This window comes from Leiobunum rupestre, chromosome 5 (genome assembly GCF_980474605.1).
Source record: "Leiobunum rupestre chromosome 5, qqLeiRupe1.1.hap1, whole genome shotgun sequence".
Lineage (NCBI taxonomy): Eukaryota > Metazoa > Arthropoda > Arachnida > Opiliones > Sclerosomatidae > Leiobunum > Leiobunum rupestre.
Genome location: NC_143388.1, coordinates 66,915,911 through 66,927,915, shown reverse-complemented (window position 1 = coordinate 66,927,915; position 12,005 = coordinate 66,915,911). Strand labels below are relative to the sequence as shown.

The 12,005-nt window shown below is 38.6% G+C and overlaps 1 long non-coding RNA gene across 1 annotated transcript; it reads left to right on the top strand.

The window, feature by feature from the left end:
• Nucleotides 1-2,487: 2,487 nt before the first annotated feature.
• Nucleotides 2,488-5,301, top strand: LOC149945648 (uncharacterized). Its single transcript, XR_016480960.1, has 3 exons — nt 2,488-2,771; nt 4,111-4,179; nt 4,237-5,301. It is a non-coding gene; the product is annotated as an uncharacterized LOC149945648 (long non-coding RNA).
• Nucleotides 5,302-12,005: the final 6,704 nt, after the last annotated feature.

Here is a 12,005-nt window from a genome sequence, read left to right as displayed (position 1 = left end):
TTATGAAGTTATATTATGTCATCTGCTTTTTTTCAAAATGGCGTTTTCTGGTGCTGCTGCTGTAATTGTTGCTGCTGCTGCTGCTATTGCAAATAGAGAAGAAATTTATAGAAGAACACGTCGAGATGCATTTCAAATGCCCGATAGAGAATTTCTCAATCAGTTTAGAATGCGGAAGGACGATGTCAGTGTTCTTATTGAGGAATTGAGGCCTCTTTTAGAAAGACAAATCATCAACAAGTATGTGATTACTGTGGAGCAAGAAATCTTGGCTGCTCTTTTATTTTATGGCTCTGGGTCATTTCAAAGAGTTGTGGCAGCGAATTACGAAAATGGTATGAGCCAGCCATCCGTAAGTCGGGCGATAGAACGAGTGACAACTGCCATAACTCAAAAGCTACGATACTTGATAGCGTATCCATTAGGAGATGAAATGACTGAGAATACCAAGGTAAATTTCATAAACTTTGTATGCATGGACAATATAATATATTGCTGTATATTTTCAGATTTCATTTTTGAGGTGGTGTAAGTTACCCAATATTCTGGGCGCGGTAGATTGCACCCACATTAACATGGAGGAACCGAGGGTTAATAGCCAAGAATATTTAGATCGTAAAGGCAACTACTCGATCAATGTTCAATTGGTACTTTAATTAGCTTAGAGTATCACTATTTATTGTAACCATAATTGTACACTTTTTTGTAGGTTTCTGATAATGATACACGAATTTTGGATGCTGTAGTCAATTGGCCCGGATGCGTTCATGATTCGTTTATTTGGTGTCACTGTGGGCTGTACCAGAGGTTTGCAGATGGAGAAATGCCTTCTGGTTATTTATTAGGGGATAAGGGATATGGACTACAGCCTTGGCTTGTAACTCCAATCCTAAACCCTAGTACACCCAAAGAGTTGGAATTTAATAAACGCCATAAGAGAGGTTAAAAAATACTTCTTTTTATGAACAATTGTACTATCTATTATGAATTGTAGAAACGTGATATATATTTAATTATATAAATATTTAACAGGTAGGAATGTCATCGAAAGGGTCAATGGCATCTTGAAATCAAGGTTTAGATGTCTTGATACCACAGGAGGAGCTCTATGTTATCAACCAGACAAAGTCGTAGCAATAACTTTCGCTTGTTGTCTGCTACATAACTTCTGTCTTGAGAGTAATGTTCCAATTCCTGTTCCTCCAGGTAGCAAGATTTTAAACAAATGGTAACATTATTATTATTTCTACAAATTTCCATACTTACAGGTCAACTTGAGGTTGCAATTCGTAGGATTGCTGATGAGCATCACATGACTCCAGAAGTAATCGCTGTTGCCGAAGAGGGTAATAACTATCTTCAGAGGGGGCGTAGATTAAGGCAAAGCCTGGTTGACCTGTGTGTAGAAGCTGAGGTAATGTTATATTTAATTTCTGCAACAGTTTAGCAAGCCCAATAGGGATATTTCTTTTCCACACCACCCAAGAGGTAGAAATAAAGGCGCGTTTTTTTTAACGAGGTATCCCATTATAACACTATCGTGTTCAGGCCTATCCTCGGGCACTATTACCAGAAAAAAATAATGACTACTCATTTGTAGGTTGAGATTGCGCCACGTGTCCAGTAACGGCTGCCAACAGCGTCCAGAGGACATCAATCTGCCTCTCCAAAGCAGTTGCTTGCCTCTCCATAGCCGTTGCTTGCCTCTCCATTGCTTCAGTTTGTTTTTTTGACTCCTGAAGTAGCGCTTTCTGGTTTGCACTGATTGTTTCAATGCCTACCAGCAATTCTTTTTCGTCTTGGACAATCTCATCAAATGTCGCCGTAACCTTCTCTTTGAAAGGGAGTGGGCGTTTTCTGTTCTGGTTACCTACAGATCGTAATGGCATTATGCTCTGAGGTGGAACTGAACCTACCTACGACTGACGACGGCCAAATAGCCAGAAACTATTGGGGAGAGTGTCCTAGTCTCGTAGCGGATAGCCAAGACGCCTTGACATTGCAGGTAACTGTAGTAGCCATTTTTGGTCGCCACCATTAATTAAAACCCTTACCAGTAGATTATCCTGCCTTGGAAATGGGAGTAGATGTCTGGCCCACTTTTTGACCAACGGCAAACTGTGCTTCAGAGCTACTTCCAGCCACACTCGTTTCATAACGATACCCTTTGATAAAATAAACGTGAATGAAAGCAATGACTGTGAAGGCTTAGAATCTTACCAGTGATCTGCTCAGTAAAAGAAGTGATAAATGGCTCAAAGATGTTGTCTCTGAAAATATTAATGCTATTTGACGAATTGGATACGAGTTAAAAATCAATGGACTTTCTTACTGTGCACTATCATTTTCACTTTGCAAGATGTTAGCCGTGTCCCTTCAAATATCAAATGTATTATTACATTGTGCAATGTTTAACTGAGTTATTTAGAATTCAAGTATATGTAAATTTAGATTAATTTGATCAACAATCTTCTTCAGTAGGTGTAAGTCTCAATCTACCTCCTAATTTCCTACTCTTATTTATATTTGTATTCAATTTGAAGGTCTATGTTATGTTAAATTCAATGGGAGATAACATTTAAAATCACTGGAAATGGCATCAACTATCACCGGAAATGACATCATCTATAGCTTGAAATGGAATTGAATATCGCATAGAAATTAGCTGGAATTGACATCGACAATCGCTGGAATTGCCATTGACCATTGCTGGAAATCAATAATAAGATAAATATGTCCTAGTGACTTCCAATCTGCAAATCACGTTTGAGGTGACGTAGATTTCCCTTAAATGTCGTACAACTTATCAATATAAATTATCAACATCATTTGTTCATTAGGGGTGTGCAAAATATTTGGTACTATCAAATTATTTGGACCAAATACCAAATCAAATAACCGGTTTGCCAAATCAAATAGTGCTTAAAACTTTTTGTCAAATATTTGAATTCTTGATCAAATAATTTGATATTTGAAAGTAGCTATAAAATGTATTTGATAATATCAAATAGTTTGGTATTTGGTCAAATAGTTCCAAAATCAAATACTTTGGGGTCTTCAAATAGTATTTGTTGATTTCAAATATTTGATTAATTGCTCAAATAATCAATTGACAGCTAGAAGTTGTCTGGGTTTCCCCGCTAAACAATTTTAAAGCTGGCGCACGTTTGCCATTGGCTGAAAAGTGGAAAATTTAAAATGGAAAAATGAAAGCAAAAATAAAAGTATAAGCTGGACCATTGTAAAAGAAACTTGGTCTGAGGTCTCTTTACTACTATAATACTATTTAGTTACTAGTAAAAACGCGAACAAGTAAAGAGACCAAGAAGTGGGGGAGAAAACTAAGCTTTAATGGGGAAAAATATGCGGTACTTCGGCCGATAGGCCTTCAAGGCGAAAAACTTTCCCCATTAAAGCTTAGTTTTCTCCCCCACTTCTTGGTCTCTTTACTTGTTCGCGTTTTTACTACTCACTCTCTAGACCATTGGTGGTTCTCGTGTTTCTATTTAGTTACTAGTTAGATTTATTAATTATTTAAATTTATGTTAAACTGCCAAACCTGCATTAATAATGCTGGATTAAAAGCTTTCATTGTCTCATTGAGTAATTGACTTATTGTTAAATATAAATGAAATGGAGGTTAAGTTACTTTACTAATTTGAATTTAAACTTGTATTTTACTTTTTATTATTTTAACCTTTAAAACGTTTCGGGCGTTTCTCTTAAATTTTGGCATAATTTCAATAATTTATTAATTTGCAAACCAAATATGCATATTATTTTACACAATTTGAAAACCAAATAGTCAAATTATTTGACACTATTTGAAAACCAAATAGTCAAATTATTTGACACTATTTGAAAACCAAATAGTCAAATTATTTGACACTATTTGAAAACCAAACTATTTGATATTTGATCTAGTATTTGATATTTGAATACTATGAAATATTTGATCAAATATTTTTGACCAAATTATTTGACTTTTAAAATTTTTGATTTTATATTTGATTTGGTCTCCGAAAAAAGGTATTTGCACACCCCTATTGATTATTAATAATCAACGAAGGCTCGTAAAGATAAATACATATACTTACTTTGACCTTTCAGGCACTCCAGACTTTTCACCCAAGTACATGGGATCGTCAATATTACTATCATCACAGCTATATAGCGAGCGTAATATATCAAACCACATTTTTAAAGTAATATGTATAACTAATATTTACATTTTAGTTGCAGTATCCTCTGGATCAACTTCCCAAGAATCTTCCATGAACTCGGAAAACGTAAAACTATCACCAAGGGATAGAATTGGTCCTTCAGACGATTCACTGAAACCAGGACATTTTTTATAGGATGGCTAAATTATTTTCATATCAAATCTTACCATGTACCACTAGTCAATTCAGAACCCTCTGCAAGAAAACCACTACTATTACTAGAATTTCCAGCATCAGGCACCGTTGATTGTCCACTGTTTTATAATAAAATTCTATAAACTTTGTGTTGATGTCAGCGGTGTAGCCACGATTTTAGTTCAGGGGGAGGGAGCACATTTATTATTGTGAAATAAAACAATTTCATACGCAAACATGTTTTAGGGACCACATACCCCCTCTATGGGCACCCGCAGGTTGGAGCAAATGGTGCAACTGCCCCGCTTCGACTGTCTGTGCCCCATTGATCTCCCTTAAATTAACGTTTTCCCTATGCAATTACGAGGTTTTATATTACAATTTTTGCACTACCCTGGACATTGGCCCCCTTTGAACACATGCCCTCTATTTGAACTACGTTACTGGCTTTATTCTTGAAAAGTTATTTAATTTACCTTGAACGAGGTAGGGAGGTATCTATACCACCAGTTATTCCTGCGTAGGTAACTGATGGTAATAGTGCTTTTACTCTCTCTTCAGTGGGCGTCATTTGTGGAGCGTCTGTGCCGGATCCACCCCCTGTTTTCTTTATGAAAACTGAAACCTTAGCTGCGGCTTTCCGGGCTTCACTTTTTAGGACGCTCCACTTCTTACGAACATCAGCGGAGCTTCTGTTGTTATCCCCAGCAGAATTTACCATTGCGGTTATACTTTCCCACTTTTTATGTTGGGCTTGAGTAAGAGACCCTCCTTTATGAAGTCGAATCTCTTCATAAACCTGGGTCTCCATGGCTGACATCAATGCCTCCTTTTCATCTTCAGTCCACCTGGAACTTTTACTACTTGCCATTGTATTTCAAAATAAATGGCCTATTTTAAGTGTTAAATATATGCTATTTTACATAAATAAAGAAACTTTTATGGAAATAAAATTTATTTGTTAACTCGTGAAAAGCAAATTAACAAGTGACTTGTTTCTCAGACATTGTGCATGAACGCTATCCCTACAAATATTATTTGTTCCTATTTTAATTATAACAATGCAAATTTATTTTAATTTTATTTATAAAATAATTAATAAATACATATTAATTCTAAGTAATAGTTATTTTCAAAGTAAATCAAAAAGAACAGTCAGCGCCACATGATTAATGTACAATTCAAAATTGGCGCATTTATTACACCAAAACAGTATTAGATGGCGATATAATTCATAGGGCTAAAAATAAGTCGAACCTAGGTAGCAAAACACGTGCTGTACTGAACAGAACTGATCTAGCTCAATTGGGCTCGCACAGATGGCAGAATAAACATCACTCTCGTGTGGCGTCATTGCATAACGTAACAAGAACCAATCAGAACAAAGGGGTCGCAAATGTACGGTCCCTCTTCACTGGTGACGTCGCGCCCAATGAAAACCGCAGAAGAAAGTTGAAAGAAAGAAGGCGTATCCCAACTTTCCTAGGAAAGTCTGCAGAATACGGCCGAGGAACTGATTATTCCCCCACGCGTGATTTCTCTTCGGAGCATTGACGAGTAAAGACCTGCTGTCGGATCGCTCCGTCTTTTTAACAGCTCGACAACGGATTTACAACCGTAAAGTAAGTAACTATTTTTTCTATGTAATAGACTATATTATTAGACATATTTAAAACAATTTGCATATTGAAAAAAAGCGTTTATATTGAGAATTTTAGCGTAGAAATTTAACCATATTGATAAAATTAGTTTTAGTAGGCTTAGTGAATGTATCATTTGAAACTATATAAAAATATTGTATCTAGATCAGCTATGGAAATCGAAGCGTATCGACTTGAAACGTTTCGTCACTGGAAAAATCCACATGTTTCCAAAGAAAAACTAGCGGAGGCCGTATTCTACTATATTCAACGGGGCGATTAAGTACGATGTTACAAGTGCCATGTAATCTTAGAACACTGGGAATCAGGAGACGTACCAGAATGGGAACATGCCAGATTCTTTCCAAGCTGTCCGTCGAGGGATAATTCACCATCGGAAAAAAGTACATATCGCAAGAATGGGAGATTCCGGCCCCACCAAGGTCAGCGGCATTGGAGGAGGACGATTTCATCTCTATTCCGGTCAGACATGGTGAGGAAGAACTTTTAATTAAATTATTTATACAAGCTGCATTTGCAGAAGGTAGTTCGTTTCAACCCTTTAAATGAAATTGTATATATCCCTTACGAAGATCGAATTAATTACAATTATATAGATAAATTACGATTTAAACGGATTCTATATAATATCGGATTAGTCGTAGAACCAATTTTACGTAATCATGTAAACAGAGTTCTAAAATAAAAAATTTAAATGGAAATAACTTGTTATTATTGATACTATTCTTGATATTAGAAGCGATTACAATTGGGGGAGGGTGGAAAGGGGGAAAGTAGCCAGTGAATGGAAGAGGGACGGAACCAGTGAATGGGGGAAAAGAGCTTTATGTCCTTCCAGTGAATGAGACAATGGGGATATCAACGGGGGAAAGCAGCTGGTGAACGAGAAGTATCCAGTGAATGGGGGTAGCAATGGGGGAAAGCAGCTGGTGAACGAGAAGAATGAATGGGGTAGCCAGGGGGTAAAGGAGCTGGTGAACGAGAAGTATCCAGTGAATGGGGATAGCAACGGGGGAAAGCAGCTGGTGAACGATAGGGATCCAGTGAATGGGGAAAGAAACGGGGGAAAGCAGCTGGTGAACGATAAGGATGAATGGGGGAGCCAGGGGTGAGGTGCTGTGTGTCCTTACGGTGAATGAGACTGAAATTATCATTCACCGTCGGGACATACCTTTCTCTCACCTAGAAAGGTAGGGAGCCAATCCCTTTGGAAAGAGCACCTAAAGGGGAACGGCGGGCACACAGCAGACCGCATAACCCGGCACAGCTGGCACCGGATATCCCAGTGGAACTCCAAAAGGCCGGGAGATGGGTCTGCCGTGCCCTCATACGGAGGCCCGCAGCCCCACAGCAGGCAACCCAATCCGCCGAAGCGGACAGTTTGCCCGGCCCCTCTCCGTTAGCCTGGGCCGATGACCAGTTACTAGCCCACACTGAACCGAAGTCGGAGGTGGAGATAGGACCATTTGGACGGAGCTAACATCTCCCAGTGCGCCACCACCCGTGATGGGTTACAACAGCCAGACCCCGACTCCCCGGTAAAGCCACCAGTTATTGCACACTCCGACCCCTTGTGGGCCAGTCTGCACTGGGCTCCAGCTCTGGATCATTTCTCATTGTCGGTGGCGTGGCTGCCGAAGAGAGGTTCGATCACGAAAATAACGATCTTGTCAAACACAGCCAAGGTCTTCGACCCTATTGGGCTACTGTCACTGATCACGAAAATTGCCAAGAAGTTGATGCAGGCCGTGTGGCAGCTCAAACTCGTTTGCGTAGAGCTGTTGCCGTTTCGTCTTGCCACCAAATGAGGTCCTTCAGGGAGAACCTAATACTGATCGAGAAGCTTGCCGTACCACACCACGTATCACAGCCAGACAGCAATGAGTCGTCGGTCCATGGGTTTTGTGACGCCTCGGAAAAAGTATTCTCAGCGGCTATCGACCTTAAGTCAATATCATTCACTGGTCAAATTCATGTCCAGCTTATAGCAAAAAGGTTTTTAATAATAACTTCATGATTTGTATAAAAGCTCAAAATTTCCTCAACGATAATACTATCAAGGCCCCCTTTGGATGAAACGAATGGGATTTGAACTATAGGCTAATTACTGGCCAAACTGGCTACATGAATCCACCTGGTGGTGAAGTTCAATACTTGAGCACAAATCCCCCATTGCATGCTACCGGAAGCTGCACTGTATATGCTTTGTGCAATGCATCCTGCTCTGGAATTTGCTGTTGATATCTCTGAATCTACGATTGTCATATTGGATTTATGTATTTCGGTTTCTAGAGATAGCGTTTCAACCACATTTTTTTCGCAAGCCAACAGAATCACGTTCTTATCTTTTGCCGACTTCTCCCCACCCTCAGCAAACCACTTATGCTATTCCTTGTTCCCAGATTCTCCGTTTACGTAAAATTTGTTCTTCAGATGACGTTTTTAATAAAAAGGCTGGCGAGATGCGGGACTCTTTCTCGGCCAGGGGTTTCTCTGATACTGTCTTGTAGTCGGCCCTTAATAAGGTGTTCACTTTCTCCGGAATGAGGCCCTTTTCGTCAATCCAAAGAAGTCTACCTATGAGAGGCCATCTGTAGTTCTCACGTACCATCCTCAGATGTGTAGGATCGAGAGTGTCATTCGGAAACATTACCGCCTTCTACAACTGAACTCCGACACGAGCAATATTTTTACACAACCTCTAAGATTTAGCTATCATGCGTTCTCTCCTCGTTTCAAGCTCGTTGCCGGGCCAAGATTCTCATGTGAATGATGAGGGTACTAAAGCATGCAATCGTCCCCAATGGAACACTTGCGAGTTTGTGTCGTCTGACCTTACCGTCCGTGGTCCAAGGCTTGATTTCACCATCAAGGGGTCTTTCAGCTGCACGACTGCCAATCTAATCTACGCTCTCAGCTGCAATGTTTGCGATATTCTTTATATTGGTGAGACTCAGAGTCGGCTCGCTGATCGAATCAGAGAACATCTCAAATGCATTAGAAAGTCTGCAGTTAAGAACTACATCACTGATCACTTTAACAACACGCGTACAATTACGTCTCCATTCGCGTTTTGCGTACATTTAATTTATCCACCAAGCAGAGGCGTCCTGAAGAAAATCGTGAAATTTTTCATTTGGGTACTGAGTTTCCCTCCGGTTTAAATGATAAGTTGGTTTTTAGGAAGTGCGGTCATCCCGGTGGCGTGATTCTCCTGATAGCGTTCGAAATGTTTACGTTTTGGTCTCTTTCGATCGTCAGTGGTTTTTTGGTCGCTGGTTTGGAGTGTTGTTTACAAGCTGTTTATTTTTGTATTTGCCTTCCCCTTTGTTTTTCCCCATTATCCCTTTTTCTATATCAAACTTATTGTGAACTTCCTCTTTTTTGACAGACTTTTTTAGTAGGTTTATTTTTGTGTATTGCGTGGTCATTTTTCCAGCTTTTTCTGGTCGCCTGTTTTTAATTTCTCGCGTCATGTGTTATTATTTTTAAAACATTCCGTTAGTTAGTCTTAACTTGTACCTTAGCTTTGAAGGCCTATCGGCCAAAGAACAGCGTATCTTTTTGACTTAATAAATAAATATTTTTAAGGTTCCCCAAACGTTGTTGGTCTTTTAAACCTCTTTAGCCGTTTTCATTGTTACCTTTAGACCATCGGTGGTTCTCGTTTTCTTGCAAGAGGTAGTTTAGGTGGTTGGGGTGAGGGATTGGGAGGATTTGCTCTTTATCTCCGCCAGGTAGCGTAGATCCTAATTTTGATTTATCCCGTGCCTTTCTTGTGCTGAATACGTGCGCCATTATGCCCAATTCCAACTTAAGGCGGCCTATCTTCCGCCGCAACCAACCAGTCTACAATCGGAAAATCCAATTCTTAAGACAAAATCAACAAAAAATGATTTTTGATTTGATATCAACAACTGGTAGAAAATATGAATTTGATCACTGAACAAAATTTTTAAATGACAGATTCTGAAGAATCAGCCTCAGATGTAAATGCCTAAAAAAATCAGTACGTAGTTGCTACCGGATACCGGGATAAAACTTTTCTTAAAATTAATTTTTCCGGTTATGACATTTTAAGAAGCGACTTCTTTGTCGATCAGCAATTGAAAATATTCATCAGTATCTTTCCATAGCAACTTCGGAAAACATTGCTTAAATGGAAAATATTTCAAAAAATTAAGAGCTGAAGGCCAAAATTACAATGTTTTTCAAAAATCATGACCATACTTCTTATATCAAGAAAATAAAGAAAATAATAAGTAAAATGAAACATATGATAACAGAAATGATCAACTACCGTTATTATTATAAATAGATTCAACTCGTTAAAAGTGCTGAAGGGATCGCCAAAATTCCGACAGAAGGCGGAAGTATCCCGGGCGGGAGCTACCTTCCGGAAAAGCGGAGAATGAAAATAGAGAGGTCAGGGTGTTTCCAAAGGAAGGGGGTAAGCCAACCCCCAGAAAAGCGTTCCAAAATTCTAGGCGGGAAACCGCTGAACCGGGGCAGAATATATCAAAATTAGCCAAATCTCCCTCTATCCAACAGAGCGGACAAAGGGAAGAGGAGCGTACACCGAAACTACACAATACCGCGGGAACCTGGAAACGATCAACACGAGCCAACGACAGAAGGCGTTCCTGAGGCCTGCCCAGATGACAGTTCCAGACCAAAGAACGGGCCAGAAAGTCCTGCAAGGATAAGAAAAACGAGCAGCAGCCAAACGCTCCGCCAAATCCAGAGCAGCGCTATTTTGGAATACTAAAAAACCGGCCATAGATATACTAAGCATAATAGAAACAAAAACAAAGATTTATAATGAATTCGTTACAGATTCCCTCCCCCGCTTCAAACTTTTTAAGATCTTTTTATCAAAACGGTTGAGGTCGGCTTCGTGATATTTGTCGAAAATCTTAACGATTTTTTCGTCCGATTACTATAAATGGAAAACCTTATTCAAGTGGAAGGATTTCTTCCCTTCGACCAATTAGTAATTTTCTTACCTACCGTTTCCGAAGTGGGAATGGTATTTATTTTTGTTAACTAACCCTCGTTGTCCCCTTCTTTCAAATTGAAGTCATTGAACTCTTTATTTTTATGGTATCTCTCTTGATGTACAAAAGATAAAATTATTAATTTTTCTTAAAAAAAAGCTTTTTTAATAAAATTAAATGTTTTCCCTTATATTAAGGGAATTTCATCAAAATTTTCACCCTTGAATAGGGCAGACTCTTCAGAACAAGTTGCCAAGCTTGATCATGTTCCCATAGTAAACGATATGAGATTGAATTGAAATGATTTCAATTGAAGAATTAACGAAAGTGGTATTATAACGGGTCATTCGACTTTCGACAAGCTTGACACGAGTGCTTTACACCTAAATAACATTAAAATGCTCATTTGAACAGTGATAAAACCTTCCGCTTAATCTCTTTTCTCTCAGATGTGATTTACCGCTGGTTTCACGTCCACTTTTTCTTAAAATTCGACCTTGATTTAAAAAGACTTTCGGAATAATTTAAGTTTAACGATTAAACTCAATATTTTATAAAGCAATTGTTTTAAACCACAAAAAACCCCAAAAACAAAAGTTTTAAATTTTGATTAGGAATAATTATTTTAAACAATAAATGGAAATAGTATACATTTCTTGTTAAATTGACAGATTAATAAAAGTGAACAATTAAACAGAAAAAATAAAAGTGTCTGTTTTCTGGACAATTAACAATTTAAGGCGTTATTTGATGATAAAACATCGCATCCCAGCTGGTGCACTGGTGCGACGTGGCTACAATTGACATGAAAGACTGTGAGGGGAAAGAATACCATTGTTTTATATTTTTCTTCCAATACGCAAATAATATTTTTAGTTTTGTAAAGCATTCATCCACAATGCGAACAAAGCGTAATTAATCTAATTCTTTTAACGAACGTCATCCGCCTTGTGTTAATGGATTATACATTATCTGCGCGCCACGTCAAG